At 41.7% G+C, this 24,856-nt stretch overlaps 1 long non-coding RNA gene across 1 annotated transcript; it reads left to right on the forward strand.

Moving 5' to 3' along the window:
- The first annotated feature begins 3,030 nt into the window (after positions 1–3,030).
- LOC129658719 (uncharacterized) lies at positions 3,031–16,177 on the forward strand. The gene is made up of 3 exons (XR_008717501.1): positions 3,031–3,239; positions 15,641–15,758; positions 16,071–16,177. It is a non-coding gene; the product is annotated as an uncharacterized LOC129658719 (long non-coding RNA).
- Positions 16,178–24,856: the final 8,679 nt, after the last annotated feature.

The following is a 24,856-nucleotide window of genomic DNA, read 5'->3' on the forward strand; positions in this document are numbered from 1 at the left end:
CGTACACAGGGTTATTGTTACCATCTTTCTAAATTCCATATATATGCGTTAGTATACTGTATTGGTGTTTTTGTTTCTGGCTTACTTCACTCTGTATAATAGGCTCCAGTTTCATCCTCCTCATTAGAACTGATTCAAATACTCTTTAATTTTGTATGGAACCACAAAAGGCCCCAAGAAAAAAAGACATCTTGAGAAAGAACAAAACTGAAGACATCATACTCCCTATTTTTAACTATCCTACAAAGCTCTATTCATCCAAACATTGTGATACTATCCAAAAAAAGCCACATAGATCAATGGAACAGACTACAGAGCCCAAAAATAAGCCCACACCTATATAGTCAATTAATCTACCTTAGCAATATGCTCCTTGACATTGGTCTTAGCAATATTTTGGGGTGTCTGTTTCCTCCTGCAAGGGTAACAAGAGCAAAAATAAACAGATAGGACTCCATCAAGCTAAAATCCTTTTCCACAGCAAAGGAAACCAACAATAAAATGAAAAAACAAACTACTGAATGAAAGAACATATTCCCAAATACTATGAGTAATGGGTTAATATCTAAATTATATAAAGAAAACATACAATATAAAAAAAAACTCTAATTAAAAAACAGCCAGAGTACCTAAACAGACATTTCTCCAAAGAAGACACAGAGATTGCAAAGAGACACATGGAAAGATGCTCAACATCACTAATTATTTGGGAAATTATTGATATTTCTCCCAGCAATCTTGATTCCAGCTTGGGCTTCATTCAGCCTGAATTATTTAGCCTGCTGCTAAGTCACTTCAGTCGTGTCCGACTCTGTGCAACCCCATAGATGGCAGCCCACCAGGTTCCCCTGTCCCTGGGATTCTCCAGGCAAGAACACTGGAGTGGGTTGCCATTTCCTTCTCCAATGCATGAAAGTGAAAAGTGAAAGTGAAGTCGCTCAGTCGTGTCCGACTCTTAGCGACCCCATGGACTGCAGCCTACCAGGCTCCTCCATCCATGGGATTTTCCAGGCAAGAGTACTGGAGTGGGGTGCCATTGCCTTCTCTGATTTAGCCTAATACATCCTAAATATTATTTTAAGATATAATATTTATATTGAATTTATGTTACATATAATTAATATTTTAAAATAATTAATGAGATACATTACATTGTTTTATCCATACTAAATCTTTGAAATCCACTGGGAAGTTGACCCCTACAATAACTCTAAGTTAGACTAACCCCATTTCCTGGCTTCAGTGGCCACTTGTGCTATGCAGACAGTGCAACTATTGAACATTTCCACTGTGTCAGAACGTGCTGATGGACCGAGGCAACCCAGAACCTTAGCAGAGTAAGGCTGGCTGCCAGCCCACATCCTAAAGCAGCACACAACTGCCTGCAAATACCACCACATTACCCCTAATATCACAACACTACTCAAAAAATGACAGCCTGCCAATAGGTTTTCTGCTGAAATTTGCTATTAATTGCTCCATTCCTTTCCATTCCTTTGGCAAACTAGCCCACAATTTTACTGGAGCCCTCTGGGGCTACATATTTCTTAATACATAGCAGAAACATCATTTCAACACAAAAAGGTAATTTGTAGCCTGCTAGTATTTGTGGAAGTCTATCAGAAGAAGTAACTAGATGTGTCTATTCAGAGAAATTAACTAAGAAGAATAGTTTTAAGCTTCAATGTCCAACTTTGATATGATTTAGACTTTTTTACCATGAAAATATATTATTTAGTGGAAAATAATATTGTAATAAATAAAAGTTTAATGGAAGGCAAGGTCTTGGAAGGGAAAGAAATTTAATGAATTTAGAGAAAATAGAGTTCAAAGTCCGACTGAATGGGAGATAGAAGACCTGCTGTACAGCACCTGGAGTTAGAGTGAGGCCCCTCCTGATTCATAGACAATAGTGGATCAGATACAACTGAAGAGATGAAAGCAACCTTCCCTGGTCTTGCTTTAGCCTTAAGGCCTTTCAGAGTCCTGCTTAGCTGCAACACTCTAGTTCTCTGGGATACTCCACAGAGGTAAGAGTGCAGCACTCTCAGCTGTCCCAGTTCAGTCACTCTTGGACTTAACTTCCCCATCCAACACCAAAACATTCAGATCTTCTCTGGTTCTCCCATTTGGATGGTAGGTGTGAAATTGCATGAGTTGCCTAGACACCCTAACTCTCTAAGTGGTTCCTCAGATGCCACCTTCTCCTGTAAGATAACTGGAGATTATCACAAAGGTCCTTCAAAGATGGGATCTGTCATCTGTGCCCACAACTGAATATCCTGCAAGTAGAAGCAGGCTGGGCAGTAACCAAAGCCAGGGAGATAGAGAGCTGGGATGACAGGACTTTTTCTGAGAACCTTCAGGAAAGCAGCTTCCACACATGGAATGTGAATCCAAGGCTCTGAAAGGAACCAGTCCATACATAGAAAGGTCATTGAATCCAGCTTCTTGCTTGTTCATAGTGTCATAAGAAATACACACACATATATCTGGTCTCCCCTGGTCTCATCTAGGGGAGATATTTCCTGAATTTTTCCTGAATTATCTTTAAACATACTCTGTATCCTATGTAGCCACCACTTCTTAGAGATGACTCATTGTACCAAAAATGCAAATCATAGAACATATGAGTAGGCACATTAGTGACAAGGCATCCATTCTACAATCTAAAACTCTACATCTAAAATCTACAACAAATTTTACACTTGAGGCACTGAGAGGAAGACATGACATTTGTCATTCAGAGGACAAAGAGGACACTTCCTGAAATCTACAGACTCAGAGCAGGGGTTAGGAAGTAGGACCTGGAAAGAATCCTGTTTGCAACTGTTGAGATAGGATTTATCCTAGTGATCCAGGAATCTTCCAATGTTAAAAAACAAGAGGAAACAGTCCAACTCATTCTTTCCTCTTTCTCTCATTTAAAGTTCTCTCTCTCCTCATTTAAATCCAGCTAAGCATTGACCAAAAAAAAAAGAAAGAAACCAACCCAACCAAGACACCAATGAAGGAAATCTCCAGGATGTGATGATTTTGGCCAAGTGAACCTGCCTCAACAGCTCCAGGGTCTTCCTGATAGAGTTATAAAGAGCAATCCTGGTGCCTGGGTTCATAGTCCTCCTGAGCACCAAATTCTCCAGCATGCGTCCTCTTCAGCTTCTTTTCAAGACCAGCCCTGCTGCTCTGCTCCTGGTTCTCTGCCTGACACTGGGGACTGGTGCAGCTCAAGAGCCAATGTAAGTCATCTGTTTTTCCTCTCTACATGAATTCTTCCAGAGAGGATACTTTTGCCAACCCAGAAACCCACATTATGCACCTACAGATTACTTTCCTGCCCCAAGAGGACCCAGCCTGAGAGTCCTCACTATTTTTGTCTCTTGGTCACACTCTCTCCCTGTTCAGAACCTGTTGGAGAGGTTACTGAATCCATGAGCTACACCTACTTTGTGTTTTAACTCAGTTTTCTATCATTTTATCATTCTCATCCTTTTCCATAAAAGAAAAGGCTGGAATGTTAGCACTGTGCTCAGCCCCAGGATAAGCTTTGAATAAGATGCCTGAACTGCACAAGAGTGGCTATGACCCTGGTCACAACCCAGTATAAAGGCTTGTGCTGACCCACCAACTCAGATGATCCTTGTGACTTCATTGGCAATAGTGCTCATCATAGCCGTGTTTCATGCCAATTGGACCCTTAAGAGTGATGGCACTGATGCCTCTGTGTCTTCACATTCCTTTCAACCCCTTACTCTCTCTGCCTGTCCTGCTTCCATATTCCTCAAAGGTTACCTCAGTCCTGGACTTTTTTTTTTTTAACTGAAACAGCTCAGAACTTGGCTTTAATACTCTATTAAATAGTTTCTCCCAGAATCAAAATTTCCATGTGCTGTTGATGAGGATGTGAACTGGATACAGCCCTTTGGACAGAATATGTCTGTATCAAAAATTTAAATGCATACATTTTGACCTAGCCATTCCACTTATTGGAGAAGGAAATGGCAACCCACTCCAGTAGTCTTGCTTGGAGAATCCCATGGACAGAGGAGTCTGGTGGGCTACAGTCCATGGGGTCACAAAGAGTCAGATATGGCTGAGTATGCATGCATTCCACTTCTAGAGATGTGTCCTAAAGAGATATTCACAGAAGTCTATGAAGATACAAATGAGTGAGGATGTTTGCAGCATTGTTTATAATCATAAACAAAAATGGAAAACAGAAATGTCAACCTAGACTTTTACCAGAGTTTTTTCCTGTCTCTTTTGCCATATCTAGACAGAAGGTAATTTCAATAACCCTGACAGTTGAACGAATTGGAAACTCAGATGACTATAACGTAATACTCGGGTTACAAGTCATGTGCCTATATACTTAGTGGTAAGTGAAGAATTGGGGGTTATGGTAAGGGGGGAGAGAGAAGAGAAATATCCTCATAAACAATTTTTGTGGTCACTAGTGATATGAAGTGAAAGAGATACTTACCAAAAAGTCACCTACAAGTGCTTTTGCGTTCATTAGCTATGAACCTGAGAGCAACCCTGTTAGAAATGTGTGCATTATTATTTCCATTTTAAAAAGGAAGAAGTGATGGTACAGATGGAATAGTCGAATTCAAAAATTGAGAACACACTGGTAGGTGCTAGGCACCAGGGAGTACCGAGTGGGGACATTAGTGTGTAATGGGGACAGAGTTTCAGTTTAGGAAAGTGGAAAATTCAGGAGATGGATGATGGTGAGATCTACACAAAAATGTGAATGTACGTAATGCCACTGATGTATATAGTTAGATATGATTAAAATAGTATGTTTTATATTATGTGACTTTTACCTCAACAACAACAACAACAAACTTTTAGTGATAGTATGCAGATGATAAATGAGGAGAGGTTTTTTAACTACGTCAGGACTCTTCACTTCACCAGGGGAGGGAAGGAGTGGAGAGGAGAGAGGAAAGTAACATAAAGGGGATAATAACAAAGATGGATAAGACTGATGACAATGACAAAGGAGCTTTGTTGACTTGTGCCATCCACACCCTTGTCTCAGGCCAATGCGGTGATGTGGTTGAGTCAGGGAGACTCCACTCAGTAAGCCATGGCAGATGGGAGAGAAGCTGCAAGAATGGGGTGATTATGTCCTCCTCACAGATGGGAGACTTACTGTCACACTGGAATTGGCTTTCCCATTTCCTACCTCTATTACTTTTCCCCACTGCCTTCACTGAGTCTTCAGATCCCTTATACGTCCTGCTGCAGGATATCTGACAGCAACCCCTGACTCCATCAAAGCTTCCTTGGGGTTTTTATAAAACAGATGCAAACAGAGGAGAAAGTTGCAGGGCTACCAAATCCCCAAGAGGACTACATACAGTATAGAAAAAGAGATAGAGTGATCGGTACCAGAGGCTAGTGGTGGGAGGACTGAGTTGGGGAGATGTTTGTCAGGGTGTATAAACTTTCAGAAGATGCATAAATTCTGAGGATCTAAATATACCATGGAAATTATAGTTAATAATATTGAATTATATACTTAGAAGTTGCTAAGAGAGTAGGTCTTAGATGTTCTCATACAGAAAAAGAAATGGTAATTATGTGACTTCATGGAAGTATCAACTAACCCTATGGTGATAATCATTTTACAATATATAAATATATCAAATGAGCACATGGTACACTTTAAAATTACATAAAGTTTTTTCACTGATACCCTAAATATCCTAGAAAAATACTTTTAAATAAAAAATATCCTTAAAACCTCATGCATTATGCATTTATTCATTCAATAAATATTTTTCAAGTACACACATGTGCCATTACTTAGTTTAGGTACTGGGTGTACAGAAGTGAATCAGGAAATTTTCATCCTGCTCTTATGAAGCTTATATTCTTCAGGGGAGACAGACAATACACAAGTGAATATACTACTGATCTTCATTAACGGGAAAACTTTAGCCTGCCACTTACAAGCTATATCCTAATTACTTACTTTCTCTCATCTCAGTTTTCCCATTAACTGGGGAACCACCCACTCCATCAGAACAAGACCCAGTTTTCCCCTCAGTCAGTCTCTCCCATCAGGAAGCTTCCATAAGTCTCATCCTTCTCCATCAGAGGGCAGACAGACTGAAAACAACAATCACAGAAAACTAACCAATCTGATCACATGGACCACAGCCTTGTCTAACTCAGTGAAACTATGAGCCATGCCCTGTGGGGCCACCCAGATGGACGGGTCATGGTGGAGAGTTCTGACAAAACGTGGTCCACTGGAGAAGGAAATGGCAAACCACTTCAGTACTCTTGCCTTGAGAACCCCATGAATGGTTGAAAAGGCAAAAAGATAGGACATTGAAAGATAAACTCCCCAGGTCGGTAGGTGCCCAATATGCTACTGGAGATCAGTGGAGAAATAACTCCAGAAAGAAAGAAGAGACAGAGCCAAAGCAAAAAGAACACCCAGTTGTGGATGTGACTGGTGATGGCAGTAAAGTCCGATGCTGTAAAGAACAATGTTGCATAGGAACCTGGAATGTCAGGTCCATGAATCAAGGCAAATTGGAAGTGGTCAAACAGGAGACGGCAAGAGTGAACATTACATTCTAGGAATCAACAAACTAAGATGGACTGAAATGGGTGAATTTAACTCAGATGACCATGATATCTACTACCGTGGGCAAGAATCCCTTAGAAGAAATGGAGTAGCCATCACAGTCAATAAAAAAGTCCAAAATGCAGTACTTGGATGCAATCTCAAAAACAACAGAATGATCTCAGTTCATTTCCAAGGCAAACCAGTCAAGATCATGATAATCCAAGTCTATGCACTGACCAGTAATGCTGAAGAAGCTGAAGTTGAACAGTTCTATGAAGACCTACAAGACCTTTTAGAACTAACACCCAAAAAAGATGTCCTTTTCATTATAGGGGACTGGAATGCAAAAGTAGGGAGTCAAGAAATACCTAGAGTAACAGGTAAATTTGGCCTAGAATGAAGCAGGGCAAAGGGTAATAGAGTTTTTCCAAGAGAGCACACTAGTCATTGCAAACACCCTCTTCCAACAACACAAGAGAAGACTCTACACATGGACATCACCAGATGGTCAACACCGAAATCAAATTGATTATATTCTTTTCAGCCAAAAATGGAGAACCTCTATACAATCAGCAAAAACAAGACAGGGAGCTGACTGCTTCAGATCATGAACTCCTTATTGCCAAATTCAGACTTAAATTGAAGAAAGTAGGGAAAACCACTAGACCATTCAGGTACAACCTAAATCAAATCCCTTATGATTATACAGTGGAAGTGACAAATAGATTCAAGGGATTAGATCTGATAGACAGCCTACAGAATTATGGACAGAGGTTTGTGACATTGCACAGGAGGCAGTGAACAAGACCATCCAAAAGAAAAATGCTAAAAGGCAAAATAGTTGTCTGAGGAGGACTTACAAATAGCTGAGAAAAGAAGAGAAGCTAAAAGCAAAGGAGAAAAGGAAAGATATACCCATTTGAATGCAGAGTGCCAAAGAATAGCAAAGAGAGATAAGAAAGCCTTTCTCAGTGATCAGTGCAAAGAAATAGAGGAAAACAATAGAATGGAAAAGACTAGAGATCTCTTCAAGAAAATTAGAGATACCAAGGGAACTTTTCATGCAAAGATGGGCTCAATAAAGGTCAGAAATATACAGACCTAACTGAAACGAGATATTAAGAAGAGGTGGCAAGAATACACAGAAGAACTATACAGAAAAGATCTTCATGACCCAGATAATCACAATGATGTGATCACTCTTCTAGAGCAAGACATCCCGGAATATGAAGTCAAGTGGGCCTTAAGAGGCATCACTATGAACAAAGCTAGTAGAGGTGATGGAATTCCAGTTGAACTATTTCAAATCCTAAAAGATGATGCTCTGAAAGCGCTTCACTCAATATGCTAGCAAATTTGGAAAACTCAGCAGTGGCCACAGGACTAGAAAAGGTCAGTTATCATTACAATCCCTAAGAAAGGCAATACCAAAGAATGCTCAAACTACCGCACAATTGCACTCATCTCACACGCTAGTAAAGTAATGCTCAAAATTCTCCAAGCCAGCCTTCAGCAATATGTGAACCGTGAACTTCCTGATGTTCAAGCTGGTTTTAGAAAAGGCAGAGGAACCAGAGATCAAATTGCCAACATCCGCTGGATCATGAAAAAAGCAAGAGAGTTCCAGAAAAACATCTATTTCTGCTTTATTGACTACACCAAAGCCTTTGACTGTGTGGATCACAACGAACTGTGGAAAATTCTGAAAGAGATGGGAATACCAGACCACTTGATCTGCCTCCTGAGAAATCTGTATGCAGGTCAAGAAGCAACAGGTTAGAGCTGGACATGGAACTACAGAATGGTAACAAATTAGGAAAGGAGTACATCAAGGCTGTATATTGTCATCCCATTTATTTAACATATATGCAGAGTACATCAGGAGAAATGCTGGGCTGGATGAAGCACAAGCTGGAATCAAGATTGCTGGGAGAAATATCAATAACCTCAAATATGACACCACCCTTATGGCAGAAAGTGAAGGAGAACTGAAGAGCCTCTTGATGACAGTGAAAGAGGAGAGTGAAAAAGTTGGTGTAAAACTCAACATTCAGAAACTAAGATCATGCCATCTGGTCCCATCACTTCATGGCAAATAGATGGGGAAACAGTGGAAACAGTAAGATACTTTATTTTGGGGGGCTCCAAAATCACTGCAGATGGTGACTGCAGCCATGAAATTAAAAGACATTTGCTCCTTGGAAGAAAAGTTATGACCAACCTAGACAGCATATTAAAAAGCAGAGGCACTGCCAACAAAGGTCTGTCTAGTCAAGGCTATGGTTTTTCCTGTGGTCATGTATGGATGTGAGAGTTGGACTATAAAGAAAGCTGAGCTCTGAAGAATTGATGCTTTTGAACCGTGGTGTTGGAGAAGACTCTTGAGAGTCCCTTGGACAGCAAAGAGATCCAACCAGTCCATCCAAAGGAAATCAGTCCTGACTATTCATTGGAAGGACTGATATTGAAGCTGAAACTCCAATATTTTGGCCCCCTGATATGAAGCACTGACTCATTGGAAAAGGCCCTGATACTGGGAAAGATTGAAGGCAGGAGGAGAAGGGGGTGACAGAGGATGAGATGGTTGGATGGCATCACTGACTCGATGGATATGTGTTTGAGTAGACTCTGGGAGTTGGTGACGGACAAGGAGGCCTGGCGTGCTGCAGTCCATGGGGTCACAATGAGTCGGACATGACTGAGTGACTGACCAAACTGAACTGAACTGAGCAACCTGAGTCAAGAGCTTTGCTCCCAGCTTGTGCACACACATGTATTGATACACACAAATTCTTCCACCTTAAGTGAGCATTTTGAAATCTCCAACAAATAGCATTTCAAAATCACAGGTTTTAGCTCCTACATGAGTTATATATGCATCTTTCCTTCCTTGGTCCTCCAGTGTAACTTCCTTGATTGCCTGGAGTAACACTGTTACTCCAGGAAATAGAGAAAAGGAATTCCCTGGCAGTCCGGTGGCTAGGATGCAGTACCATCACTGCCAAGGGCCTGGGTTCAATCCCTGCTTGTGGAGCTATATAAAATCCTGTAAGCCACGCATGGAGGCCAAAGAAAGAGACACAGAGAAATATTTGTTAAGCTACATGTGTAATTTTGAGTGTTCTGTCAGCTACATGTTTGGGTTTATTCTCTTTTATTTCTGTATTTTTGGCTGGGCTGGGTCTTGGCTGCCGCAGGGGCTTTTCTCTGGTGGCGGCTTGGGGGCTGCTCTCTAGCTGTGGTGCGTGGGCTTCTCGTTGTGGTGGCTTCTTTCCTCGCAGAGCATGGGCTCTACGGTGCACGCGCGTCAGTAGTTTGAGCTTCCCCGCTCTCGAGCACAGGCTCAAGAGTTGTGGAGCACATGCTTAGTTGCCCTGCCACATGTGGGATCTTCCCGGATCAGGGATCAAATCCACGTTTCCTGCATTGACAGGGGGCTTCTTTACCACTGAGCCACCATGGAAGCCCCAGCTACGTGATTTTAAAAGCAGAAAGAACCCAGAGATATTAACATGATAATATATTTTATTTCATCTAATATGTAGCTTCCCTGGTAGCTCAGATGGTAAAAAATCTGCCTGCAAGTCAAGAGACACAGGTTTGACTCCTGGGTGGGAAAGATCCCCTGGAAAAGGGAATGGCGACTCACTCCAGTATTCTTGCCTGAACAATTTCAAGGACAAAGGAGCCTAGCAGGAAATAGTCCACAGGGTTACAAAGGGTTGGACACGACTGAGGGACTAATAGTCTGATACATCCTAAATATCATATAAAGATACGTTTACTATTTAAAAATCATTGATGAAATATATTACATTAATTATTCATACTAAGTCATTGAAATCCACTGGGAAGTTGACACTTATAACAAATCTAAGATAGACTAACCCCATTTCCTGTCCTCAAAAGACCCTTGTGCTATACAGACAGTGCAGCTATTGAACATTTCCACTGTGTCAGAACATGCTGTTGGACAGAGCCAACCCAGAACCTTTGCAGAGTAAGGCTGGATGCCAGCCCTCACCCTAGAGCGCACACAACTTCCTACAAATACCAGCACATAAAGCTGATATTGCAACACTACTGAAAAAATGGGAGCTTGCTGTGATAACAGGTTTTCTGCTGAAATTTGCTACTAATTGCTTCATTCCTTTACATTCTTTTAGAAAACTGGCTCCTAGTTTTATTGGAGCCCTGTGTGGCTACATATTTCTTAATACATAGCTGAAAGATCATTTCACCCTGAAAACGTAATTTCTAGCCTGCTGAATACTTGTTGAAGTCTACCAGAAGAAGTAACTAGAAGTGACAAGTCAGATTAAGTAAGAAGAAATAGTTTTAAGTATCAATTTCCATCTTTTAAATGATTTTTATTTTTACCATGAGAATACATTATTTAGTTGAAAATAATAGTTTTAATAAACAAAAAGACTAGTGGAAGGGAGGGAATGGAAGGGAAGGAGATTTAATGACTTTAGAGAAGATAGAAATTAAAGGGAGAGTGATGCAGGCAAGAGAAGACTTGCTGTACAGCACCTGGAGTTAGAGAGGGGCCTCTCCTGATTCACAGGCAAGATTGCATAATTGACAAATGAATAGACAGAAGCAAACTTCCCTGGTCTTGCTCTAGCCTTCAGGCATCTCAAGGTCCTGCTTAGGGGCAGCACTCTAGTTCTCTGAGATACTCTCCAGGGGTAAGAGTGAAGCACTCTCAGCTGTCCTACCGGATTCCCTCTTGAACTTCACTTCCCCATCTGATGCAAGAAGCCTCAGACCCTCCCTGCTTCTCCCATTTGGATGGTAGGTGGGAAATTCCATGAGTTCCCTAGTCACCCAAACTCTCTGTTTCCTCAGATACCATCTTCTCCTGTAAGATAATTGGAGATGATCACAAAGGTCCTTCAAAGATGGGATCTGTCATCTAGCCCCACAACTGAATTTCCTGCAAGTAGAAGCAGAATTTGCACAAACTGAAGCTAAAGAGGTAGAAAGCTGTGATGACAGGACTTTTCTGAGAAATTCAGGAGAGCAGCTTCCACACTTATAATGTGAAACCAAGGCTCCTAAAGGAACCAATCCAAACATAGAAAGGTCATTGAATACAGACTCTTGTTTCTTGGTAGTGCCATAAGGAATACATACACATGTATCTGGTCTCCCCTAGTCTCATCTAGACTTTTCCTGACTTTTTCCTGCCCATGGGTTGACTTATCTTCAAACATATTCCATACCTTATGTGGCCACCACTTATTAGAGATGACTCAGGGTACCAAAAATGCAATCAGAGAAAGTATGAGTAGGCACATTAGTTTCAAGGCATCCATTCTACATCTAACACCTTCAGCAAATTTTACAGTTGAGACATTGAGAGGAAGATAAGACATCTGTCATTCAGAGGACAAGGAGACAGAACACTTCCTGGAATCTACAGACTTGGGCAGGGGTTAGGAAGTAGGACTTGGAAACAATCCTGTTTACAATGGTTAACATAGAATCTATCCTGAGGATCCAGGAATCTTCTAATGTTAAAAAAATAAGGGGAAACAGTCCAACTCATTCTTTTCTCTCTCTCACTCTCCTCAAATTAAAGTTCCGGCTAAGCACTGACATTTCACAAAAAACAACAACAACAATAACCAAGATACCAAAGAAGGAAATCTCCAAGATGTGATGATTTTGGTCCAGTGAATCTGCCCCCATACCTCCAGGGTCATCCTGCTAGAGCTATAAGAACCATCCTGCTCCCTGGGAACACGGGCTTCTTGGGCACCAAATTCCTCCAGCATGCGTGCTCTTCAGCTTCTCTTCAAGACCAGCCCTGCTGTCCTGCTCCTGGGTCTCTGCCTGGCACTGTGGATGGTCCCAACTCAAGGACTAATGTAAGTCATCAGTTTTCCTCCCTATATAAATTCTTTCAGGGAGGACACTTCTGCCAACCCAGAAACCCACATTATGCACCTACAGTTTATTTACCTGCTCCAAGAGGACCCATCCTGGGAGTCCTCACTATTTGTGTCTCCTGGTCTCAAGCTCTCCCTGTTCGGAACCTGTTGAAGAGGTTACTGAATCCATGACTTACACCTACTCTGTGTTTTAACTCAGTTATCTATTTTATCATTCCCATCCTTTTCCCATAAAACAGAATAGGCAGGAATGTTAGCATTGTGGTAAGCCCTGGGATAAGATGCCTAAGCTGCACAAGAGTGGATATGACTTTGTTCACAACCCATTATAAAGGGCTGTGCTGACCCACCAACTCAGATGATCCTTGTGACTTCATCAGCAACAGTTGCTCACCTTAGGTGTGTGTCATGCCAAGTGGATCCTTAAGAGTGATGGCACTGATGCCTCTGTGTCTTCCCCGTTCCTTTCATCCCCCTGCTCTCTCTGCCTGTCCTGCTTCTATATCCCTCCCAGCCTACCTCAATTCTGGACTTGTTTGGATTTTTTTTTGAAACAGCTCAGAACTTGGTTTTAATGCTCTACATTATAACCCAGAATCAAAACTCATATGTGCTATTAGTAAGGGTGTGAAATGGATATAGCCCTCTGGACAGATTAAGTCTCTTGCTATCAAAATTTTGAACGTATACATTTTGACCTAGCCATTCCACTTATAGAGATGTGTCCTCAAGAGATATTCATAGAAGTGCATGAAGATACAAATGAGCGAGGATGTTTGCAACATTGCTTATGATGATAAACAAAACTGAAAAAAACAGAAATGTCAACCTGGACTTTTACCAGGCTGTTTTCTGATTCTTTGGCCATATCTAGACAGAATGTAATTTCAACAACCCTGACAGATGATCCAACTGGAAACGCAGATGACTATACCGTAACACTCACAGTTACAAGTCATGTACCTGTATACTTAGTGGTAAGTAAAGATTTGGGGGTTATCATAAGTAAGGAGAGAGAATAGAAATATCCTCATAAACAATTTTTGTGGTCACTAATGATATGAAGTGAAACAGCATCTCATAAAGAGGTCACCTGCTAATACTATTGCATTTGCAACCCTGACAGGAATGTATGTATTATTATTTCAATTTTAAAAGTCAAGAGGTGATATTACAGATGAAATAGTAGATTCACAAATTCAGAATGCACATTGGTAGGTGCTAGGTGCCAGGAGGTTCCGTGTGGGTACCTTAGTGTTTAATTGGGACAGAATTCAGGAGGTGGATGATGGTGAGATATGCACAACAATGTGAATGCACTTAGTGCCTCTGAACTGTACAGTTAAATATGGTCAAAATAGGATGCTTTATATTATGTGACTTTTACTGCAATTTAAAAAAGGCCATTAAAAAAAAGTGATGATATGCAGGTGATAAATGAGTAGAGGTTTTTAAGCATGTCAGGACCCTTCTCTTCACCAAGGGAGTGGAGGAGAGGAGAGAAGAGGACAGAAGAAAGCAATATGAAAACAGATAATAACAAAGATGGTTAAGACTGAGTGACAAGGACAGAGGAGCTTTGTTAGACTTGAGCCATCCACGCCCATGCCTCTGTCCAATGCAGTGATGAGGTTGAGTCAGGGAGATTCCATTCAATAGGCCATGGTAGATGGGAGAGAAGCTGCAAAGTGAGAGTGAAAGTCATTCATTCATGTCCGACTCTTTGCGATCCCATGGACTATACAGTCCATGGAATTCTCCAGGTCAGAACACTGGAGTGCATAGACTTTCCCTTCTCCAGGGGATCTTCCCAACCCAGGGATCGAACCCAGGTCTCCTGCATTGCAGACGGATTCTTTACCTGCTGATCCACAAGGGAAGCCCTAATTATGTCCTCCTCACAGATGGGAGACTTGCTGTCACATTGGAATTGGCTTTCCCATTTCCTACCTCTATTACTTTTCGCCACTGTCTTCACTGAGTCTTCAGATCCCTTATATGTTCTGCTTCAGGATATCTGATAACAATCCCTGACTCCTTCGATGCCTCCTTGGGGTTTTTGGAAAACAGATGCGAACAGAGGAGAAAGTTGCAAAGCTACCAAAACCCTAAGAGGAAATACACACAGTATCTGATATTTATTCAAATGTAAAAGATGCCAGAAATGCTTCTGAGCCTCCCCTTTCCAGAGATCTTCTCTGTTGCCATTTCAGGAAGGTCCTGGAACTTTCTCTTTTCAGATCTGACCTCAGCAGATTGCTTCTTCCATCTAAGAATCTCAGTCATTTCTTTCATCTTCTATCTAGGTTATAATTCTATTGGGGGAACAAAACAGGCATGAAGTACTAGGTGGCCAAGAGCTTTCAGACTCCAAGTGTCTTTATTTGTACAACATGCATAGTACTTTACCTACATAAAGCTCTGTATCATACACAACACACAAACCTTATGAACTCATAGACTAGAGAAGTAAGTATCAATACCTCAATCTCACGATACCTCATACAATGAGAAGCTCCGAGGGATAAATGCCACATCACAAAGCTGAAAAGCAGGATACATGGGAAAATAAACCCTATTTTATTTGTTTGGGGGATTTTTTCCCACCACATCAGAGCAGACAAACTGATGATTCCAATGTCCATGACCCTCTTGGTTCACTGACAAGCTCATTTAAATCATTTCCTATCTACTCCAGGTGGGGAGCTTCAGAACTAAACACAGTCCAACCATGGTGACCTCTTGGCACTTCCATTGCTCAAAATAAAGAACATTTCACATATCAGTTGTTGGGTTAAAGACTAGGCAGACCCTCACAGGTGTGTTTCTCCCCACGCCAGTGGACAAAACCAAGTGTGGTTTCTGAGACACCTTAAAACCCAACTCTAAAACTTTGTCATACAGCAAGCCAATAAAGTATCTTTTTCATAATGCAAGTCAAAGTTGAAAAGGGCAGATAAGGAGAATTACCAAAACACTGACTAAAGTTGAGTCTGGCCCTAAATACATTAGGGGTGATGTCTGGGGAAACTCTGGTGCCGGCTCTGTGTTGGCCTTAAACACACTTATTTTGCATACTAGTTACTCCAGGGCTGCCTCAACCTGAGCCTCTCTCTTTAATCCTTTCCCATCCTCTTCTCCTCAGGTTAAAGCCACACTCGAGGGCTCTGATGATGTAAATTTTCCTTATGGTAATTTTGTTTACACGGCCTGTCTGTGTCCTTACTGTTCAAGAAATTTCTTCTGGGACATACAAGGACCTGGTAAGTGAAGAAGCTTCCTGCCTGAGCATTAGTGGCAGATAAGAGGGAATGCGAGGAGAGGATAAACTGAAAAGGGGAAATCAAGACATGGCCGAAAGCAGAGAAATAAGGGAGTGAAGCAAAAATGAAACACAAGAAATACAGTCAGTGTGGGCAGTGGCTCTATGCGGAGGAAGTGAGAGCAGCTGGTAATGGCTGCGTCTTGAATAGGAGCCTGAGAAATGGGGCTGAGTGTCAGACAGTAAAAGCCAGGGTAGAATGGTTTGTCGGTGGAGTCCAGTTGTCTAACAGAGCCTTGCTTCTTCTCTCTAGAAAATGCAATCCTAATAGGGAAGGCTGAAGTCGTGTCAGAGGAGACTATATGCCCTTCTGATGTGGAAATCTCACCCCTGTTTACAAAGTTTGTATCAAACGTGAAATCATCATAACACTCTGATCTGGAGAGACCACTAACTCTGAGGTTGTGAGCATCTGTGTGGAGTAGAAAATAAACCTACTGGCTTCTCACTGTGCTGTCTGTGTTCCTTCCCCAAATCTTAGTACAGTGTCTGCTCAGACACCACAGGATCCTAATGAACCAGTATTTTAAGAAACCTTCTCAGGGATGATAAATAAGCATCCATTTCCTAGCAGATGAGAAGAAAGAAAAGACAGGAATTACTCTCACCATTAAAGTGGGACAGGAAATATCCAGAGAGATACCTGCCCCTGGGGCTTAAATTAAGGGCAGAACTGAGCGATGGTTCTAAGGAGCGGTACACAACCTTATTGGAATGAGGGACCAGTTTTGTGGAAGGCAATTTTTCTATAGACCTGGTGGTGGGGGGTGATTTGGGGATGATTCAAACACATTATATTTATTGTACACTTTCTTTCTATTATTATACCATCAGTTCCACCTCAGATCATCAGGCATTAGATCCCAGGGGCTGGAAACTGCAGCGATAAGTTTCCCTTCTATTTTAGGCCAATTACATCCAGCTGCCTCTCCCAGTTATCGGAAAGTTCAATGAATCTGAAGTCCTAAAATTATTATCTCTTGCTGCTCTTGAAATGGTAGCAAGGAACATACTCACAGGAGCTCGGGTTTGCTTGGATCCTGACCAGGATGTTCCTTCCCTTCGCCCAAGCTCCTTCATCACAATAAAGCAAAACAGAAAGCAAGTAGATACCTATTGTTAGCGGGAATGAGGGGCTATGGGAACCATTCAGCACTGCTGCTGCTGCTAAGTCGCTTCAGCCGTGTCCGACTCTGTGCGACCCCAGAGATGGCAGCCCAGCAGGCTCCCCCATCCCTGGCATTCTCCAGGCATATATAAATAGGTGAAGCCATCTGGAGAACCACCTGACGTTACTTAAATTATGTACATACCTTCTGATCCAGCACTTCCATAACCAGAGGTGATGGCAAGAGAGCATTTTGATCCTTGAACTCCTAGGCCTCTCTGTTCTAGTTACCAAAGACAAAGGACCACTGAAGCACCATTGTTTCAAAATATATTCCATATCTTGAAGGACATCACCCTGCTCCTACAGGGTGTGATTCTCAAGCCATTTCCATAGCTGTTCATGTATGAGCTCTTCCAGCATGCCGTAGGGCCAGTAGATTCCCGGCAATGTAATTAATGGAAAATCAGTACACACCTTGATCATATGCCTGCTGTAAGAACTCATTCATTTAAAGAAAGGATTCCGTTGATCCTAGGAGACATGAGATGGGCCTAGAAGTCAGATACTCTGTGAGCCCTCAGATAGTAATGCTGACTAGGAGCTATCTCCATCTCATTTAATACCTGCGGCGGAGTCCTTGTTGCACTATCACAGTGGATTGGTCCGTCTCGGTCAGCTCACCTTTAGTGAGGAAATGAGACATGAACTGGGGGACAACACAGACTGAGCTGATGAATAGGTTTTCAGCTATGGACAACCGGAACCCAAGAATGCTGGAGTCTCTGAAGTTGTCCCTTTTGAAGGACAAATAACAAGTTTTTCCATTGGTTCCCCTCCACTGTTGATTGATCACTGTTTTCCAAAGAGCATTAACTCCCAGGAACACCATGCCCTGCATTTCAAGAGATCTTCCAAGGGTGAAGTTGCAGGTGCTGTAGCAAGAACTCCTAGAGTTACTGACAGTTGCTTTTTCACATCCCTCAAACCCTACCATTTTTGTGTGTGCTGATCAACTCTGCCATTTCCTGTATTAGGAGAAACTCATTCTTTTACATGTATAGGGGGAAAAATGCAAAGGTTTCCTCCTGTGTTTTTCTCCTGTTTCTCCTTTATTTTTATACGACCACTACACTCACACAGAACACTTCTGTCACCAAATGTGGGATTTTGCCCATACCAAGCAATTTCCTGTGACACCTGGTGGGTGTCTGACAATTCAACACAATACTGACACTATCTACTCAGAGATAACACTCAATCTCACAAGAATCAGTTCCACAAGATTCTCCCATCCTGACTTGCAATGCCAATCACAATTTTCAGATGCCAGGTTTCTACCTGTGCTTCTGATCTCAGTTCAGTTCAGTCGCTCAGTCGTGTCCGACTCTTTGTGACCCCATGAATTGCAGCATGCCAGGCCTCCCCATCCCTCACCAACTCCCAGAGTTCAGTGATGCCATCCAGCCATCTCATCCTCTGTCATCTCCTTCTCCTCCTGCCCCCAATCCCTCCCAGCATCAGAGTCTTTTCCAATGAGTCAACTCTTCGCATGAGGTGGCCAAAGTACTGGAGTTTCAGCTTCAGCATCATTCCCTCCAAAGAAATCCCAGGGCTGATCTCCTTTAGAATGGACTGGTTGGATCTCCTTGCAGTCCAAGGGACTCTCAAGAGTCTGCTTTTGAACTGTGGTGCTTCTGACCTAATCCTCCATAAATCAGAGGTCCATAAAACAGCTCACAGAACTCAGGAAAACTGTTTACTCATGTTTACGGGTTTAATGTAAAAAGATATGATAAAGGATATAAATGAACATCCAGGTGGAGAGATGTGTAGAATAGAATATATGTGTAGAATAGAAGAGATTCAAGGGATTAGGGCTGGTAGACAGAGTCCCTGAAGAACTATGGACAGAGGTTTGTAATACTGTACAGAAGGCAACGACCAAAATTATCCCAAAGAAAAAGAAATGCAAGAAGGCAAAACGGTTGTCTGAAGAAGCTTCACAAATAGCTTAGGAAAGGAGAGAAGTGAAGGCAAGGGAGAAAGGTAAAGATATACCCAACTGAATGCAGAGTTCCAGAGAATAGCATGGAGAAATAAGAAAGCCTTCTTAAATGAACAATGCAAAGAAATAGAGGAAAACAATAGAAGGGGAAAGACTAGAAATGTCTTCAAGACAACTGGAGATATCAAGAAAACATTTCATGCAGGATGGGCACAATAAAGTGTATGGATCTAACAGAAGCAGAAGAGATTAAGAGGTGGCAAAAATACACAGAAGAACTATCCAAAAAAGTCTTAATGACCAGGATGACCACGATGATGTGGTCACTCACCTAGAACCAGACATCCTGGAGTGTAAAGTTAAGAAGGCCTAGGAAGCATTACTGTGGACAAAGCAAGAGGAGGAGATGGAATTCTTGCTGAGCTATTTCATATCCTTAAAGATGATGCTGTTAAAGTGCTGCATTCTGTATGTCAATAGAGCAAACACAGCAATGGCCATAGGACTGGACAAGATCAGTTTTCTTTACAATCCCAAAGGGCAATTTCAAAGAATGTTCAAACTGCTATACAATTGCATTCATTTCACACACTAGTAAATTTATGCTCAAAATTCTTCAAGCTAGGCTTCAGCAGTACATGTACCAAGAATTTCCAGATGTACGTGCTGGGTTTTGAACAAGCAAAGGAACCAGAAACTAAATGGCCAACATTCGTTGGATCATGGAGAAAGCAAAGGAATTCCAGAAAAACATCTACTTCTGCTTCACTGATTATGTTAAAGTCTTTGACTGTGTGGACCAAAACAAACTATAGAAAACTCTTTAAAAGATAAGAGTACCAGACCACCTTACCTGTCTCCTGATAAGCCTGTATGCAGGTCAAGAAGCAACAGTTAGAACAAGATATGGAACAATTGACTGGTTCAAAATTGGGAAAGGAGTACAACATGGTCGTATACTGTCACCCTGCTTGTGTGCAGAGTTCATCATGCAAAATGCTGGGCTGCATGAATCACAAGCTGGAATTGAGATTGCTGGGAGAAATATCAACAACCTCAAATATGCAGATAATACCACTTTAATGGCAGAAAGTGAAGAGGAACTAAAGAGCCTCTTGATGAGGGTGAAGAAGACAGTGAAAGAGCTGGCTTTAAACATTCAAAAACCTAATCATGGCATCTGGGCCCATCACTTCATGGCAAATAGAAGGGGGAAAAGTGGAAGCAGTGAAAGATTTTATATTCTTGGGCTCCCAAATCTCTGCAGATGGTGACTGCAGCCATGAAATTAAAAGACACTTGCTCCTTGGAAGGAAAGCTATGACAAACCTTTGCTGTTGTTGTTCAGTCGCTCAGTAGTATCTGACTCTTTGTGAACCTGTGGACTGCAGCACACCAGGCTTTCATATCCTTCACCATCTCCCAAGCTTACTCAAACTCATGTCCACTGAGTCAGTGATGCCATCCGTTCACCTCATCCCCTGTTATCTCTTTCTCCTCCCGCCTTCAATCTTTCCCAGCATCAGGGTCTTTTCCAATGAGTCAGCTCTTCACATCAGGTGCCCAAAGTATTGGAGCTTCATCATCAGTCCTTCCAATGAATATTTAGAGTTGATTTCCTTTAGGAGAGACTGGTTTGATCTCCTTGCAGTTCAAGGGACTCTTAAGAGTCTTCTCCAGCACCACAATTCAAAAGATTCAGCTTTTCAGCACTCAGCCTTCTTTATGGACCAACTCTCACATACATGCATGGCTACTAGTAAAACCATAGCTTTGGCTACACAGACCTTTGTTGGCAAAGTAGTGTCTCTGCTTTTTAATATGCTGTCTAGGTTCGTCATAGCTTTTCTTCCAAAGAGCCACATCTTGGAATTTGATTGCTGCAGTCACTACCTATAGGGATTTTGGAGCCCAAGAAAATTAAGTCTGTCACTGTTTCCACTGTTTCCCCATCTATTTGCCATGAAGTGATGGGAGCAGATCCCATGATCTTAGTTTTCTGAATGTTGAGCTTTAAGCCAGCTTTTTCATTCTCCTCTTTCACTTTCATCAAGAGGCTCTTCAGTTCCTCTTCACTTTCTGCCATAAGGGTGGTGGCATCTGCATATCTGAAGTTATTGATATTTCTCCCTGCAGTCTGGAGTCCAGCCTGTGCTTCATCCAGCCCAGCATTTCACATGATGTACTTTGCATATAAGCTAACTAAGCAGGGTGACAATATAGAGCCTTGACGTACTTCTTTCCCAATTTTGAACCAGTCAGCTGTTTCATGTTCAGTTCTGTTGCCTCTTGACCTGCATACAGGTTCCTCGGGAGGCAAGTGAGGTGGTCTGGTGTTCCCTTCTCTAAGAATTTTCCTGTTTGTTGTGATCCACACAGTCAAAGGCTTTAGCACAGTCAATGAAGCAGAGTTTTCCAAATTTGCTGGCATATTGAGTGCAACACTTTCACAGCATCATCTTTAGGATTTGAAATAGCTCAACTGGAATTCCATCACCTCCACTAGCTTTGCTCATAGTGATGCTTCCTAAAGCCCACTTGACTTCTCATTCTAGGATGTCTGGCTCTAGGTGAGTGATCACACCATCATGGTTATCTGGATCATTAAGATCTTTTTTGTATAGTTCTGTGTATTCTTGCCACCTCTTCTTAATATCTTCTGTTTCTGTTAGGTCCATACTGTTTTTATTCATTATTGTGCCCATCTCTGCATGAAATGTTCCCTTGGTATTTCTAATATTCTTGAAGAGCTCTCTAGTGTTTTCCATTCTATTGTTTTCCTCCATTTCTTTGCACCGATCACTGAAGAAGTCTTTCTTATCTCTCCTTGCTATTCCTTGGAACTCTGCATTCAGATGGGAATATCTTTCCTTTTATCTTTTGCCTTTAGCTTCTCTTCTTTTCTCAGCTATTTGTAAGGTCTTGTCAGACAACCATTTTGCCTTTTTTCATTTCTTTTTCTTGGGGATAGTTTTGATCACTGCCTTCTCTAAAATGTTACAAACCTCCTTTGATAGTTCTTCAGGCACTCTATCAGATCTAATCCCTTGAATCTATTTGTCACTTCCACTGTATAATCAAAAGGGATTTGATTTAGGTCATACCTGAACGGTCTAGTGGTTTCCCTGACTTTTTCAATTTAAGTCTGAATTTTGCAATAAGAAGTTTATGATCTGAGCCACAGTCAGCTCCCTAGACAGCATAGGGACATATGACAAACCTAAACAGCATATTAAAAAGCAGCAGCAGCATTTTACCAGCAAAGGTCCATATAGTCAAAGCTATGGTTTTTCCAGTAGTTGTGTACGGATGTGAGAGTTGGACCATAAAGAAGACTGAGCACCAAAGAACTGATGCTTTCAAACTGTGGTACTGAAGAAGACTCTTGAGAATTCCTTGACTGCAAGGAGATCAAATCAGTCAATCCTAAAGGAAATTAACCCTGAATATTTATTGGAAGGACTGATGCTGAAGCTGAAGCTCCAATATTTTGACTACCTGATGGGAAGAGCAGACTCATTGGAAAAGACCGTGATGATGGGAAAGATTGAAGGCAAAAGGAGAAGGGGATGGCAGAGGATGAGGTGGTTAGAGAGCATCACCAACTCTATGGACATGAACTTGAGCAAACGCTGAGAGATAGTGGAGGACAGAGGAGCCTGGCATGCTGTAGTCCATGAGGCCACAAAGCGTCCTGCAGGACTTAGTGACTCAACAACAACTGATTTACTGTAAAAAGATATGATAAAGGATATAGATAACCATCAGATGGAAGAGATGTGTAGAGCATGGTATGTGGAAAAGGGTACAGAATTTCCAAACCCTCTCCAGGCACTACTCTCCCAGTACCTCACATGATCATCAACCTGCAAGCTCTTCAAACCCCATCTTTGTGGGGTTTTATGGAGAAATCCTTATATGGGCATGATTACTTATTGACCATTGATTATTGATTCAATCTCCAACCCCTGTCTCCTACCCAGAGGTTAGGGCAGTTGGGACTAAAAGGGCAAGAAGCATGGATGAAGACCTAAAATATAAGAGAAATTCCTTTTTATCTAAATGACCAAATTTGTTTTTCTTATAAACCACAATATTGCAACCTGTATCTCTGTCCTGATAGCTTTTTTTCCCAGAAATGTGGAAGACCACTCTGCCCATACACAAGGCAGGCTGGAAGGGTTGGGTGGGAATGGGAACAGGGTCAACCCTGAGGATCAACCTTCAACCCATGACTGATGGAAACTGGCACAGATGTGCCCATGCTCTTATGCCTCTGGGGGTCATCATTACGAGCCACATGTCACAGCATTCCTCTCAGGATTAAGCTTCCGTCTTATACTGGCTTCATAATGTACCTTTTACTTACTACACACCTTTTAGTATATTCATACCCACACCCCCACGCCTCTGTTTCCAAAATTTTCGAAAAAGCTACAAAATACTTCCATTCAAGTCTTTATCTCAATGTCTGCCCGTGGGAGAAACACAAACTCAGGTAAAGATTTCAGCGTGTTCAGGAATAGTGATTGCTGAGGACATGTGACTAGGGCACCAACAGCAACTCCTGGGAAGGAGGGGAAGAAAAAGAAAACTGTCACAGCGCATGAGATCAAAGGAAAGTGCCAGTCGCTCAGTCCTGTCCAGCTCTTCATGACTCCGTGGAGTGTAGTCCACCAGGCTCCTGTCCACGGAGTTCTCCAGGCAAGAATACTGTGCCCTAAAATGGTTCCAAAACATTCTGATGTCTCTTTTGGTGTAGTCACTTTAGATAAGGTCACATTTTTATGGCACCTAACAGCAAAACAGTAATAAAACATTAAAATTGTAGTCATTTATTAGGGTCAGAAATGGGGTAAGGGTTAAGAGGAGGAATCATTTTTCCTACATAAAACCAGCAGCCAAACAGTTAGCCAAAATATACACACTAGAAAGGGCCACAAGTCACAGAGCCAAAATAAACCACAGTGTCAAGAATACTAGAATCAGGCAAGAATTCTAGGTCTAGACTGGGAAATCAGAGGTCCAGGGAAAGGTAAATTAAAGGCTGCAAAACTGCTAGAAAAAGAGAGGTAACCACCAAGAGAGGAGAGACTTCCAGGTTCAAGATGAAACTCCACACCCAGTGTGGAGCACATATAGACCCTAATCATTGAGCATACAGTTTCAGTTAATCAAGATGAATAAGCTCTACAGAATTTCTGTTCAAATTATACCTAGAGTCAGGATTACTACCTTGTACACTTAAAAATTTGTTGAGGGTAGCTCTCATGTTAAGTGTTCTTGCCACAGTAAAATGTTTTTAAAAAAGAATCAAATGCCCAACTTAGTGTTAAACTAACAGAACTCTCTTAAAAGAGGCAGAAATGAAACAGTAAGAGATCAACAGGAGAAATAACCAATTGGAAACCTTGCAAAAATGTATATGTACTTACAGAAGTTTTTAAAGGTTTTGTTTAAAAAGAACAAACTGTGAAATTGTGAATTAGAAGATAGCATTGAAGAATTCATCTAGTGCAAGAGAAGAGCTCTGTAAGTATATCGGTGCCTTTTGTTCCAGCACCCTAGTTCAGCATTGGTCCTGTATTTTAATTTTTTGATTATTTGCATTAAAACATGCCAAGATGGAACTGTACCACAGCCCAGTAGTTAAGACTTTGCTCTTCCAGTGCAGAAGGCATGAGTTTGAGCCCTAGTTGGAGAACTAAGATCTCACATGCCACACAGTGGGGGTGGGGGTGGGGTGGGGCGGGGACAAAGGATTCCAAATTGGCTTAGTACTTTCACTTTACCTTCTGCCAAGGTCTTCTTTGGTAGAATATGAGATGTCCCACTGAAAACCTGGCTGGCTTTTCTCTACACTTTTCAGAAACAGCAGGACTAAATGATACCTCTTTTTAAAGGATGGTACCCAGGGAACTTG

Source organism: Bubalus kerabau, chromosome 8 (genome assembly GCF_029407905.1).
Source record: "Bubalus kerabau isolate K-KA32 ecotype Philippines breed swamp buffalo chromosome 8, PCC_UOA_SB_1v2, whole genome shotgun sequence".
NCBI classification, from domain to species: domain Eukaryota; kingdom Metazoa; phylum Chordata; class Mammalia; order Artiodactyla; family Bovidae; genus Bubalus; species Bubalus kerabau.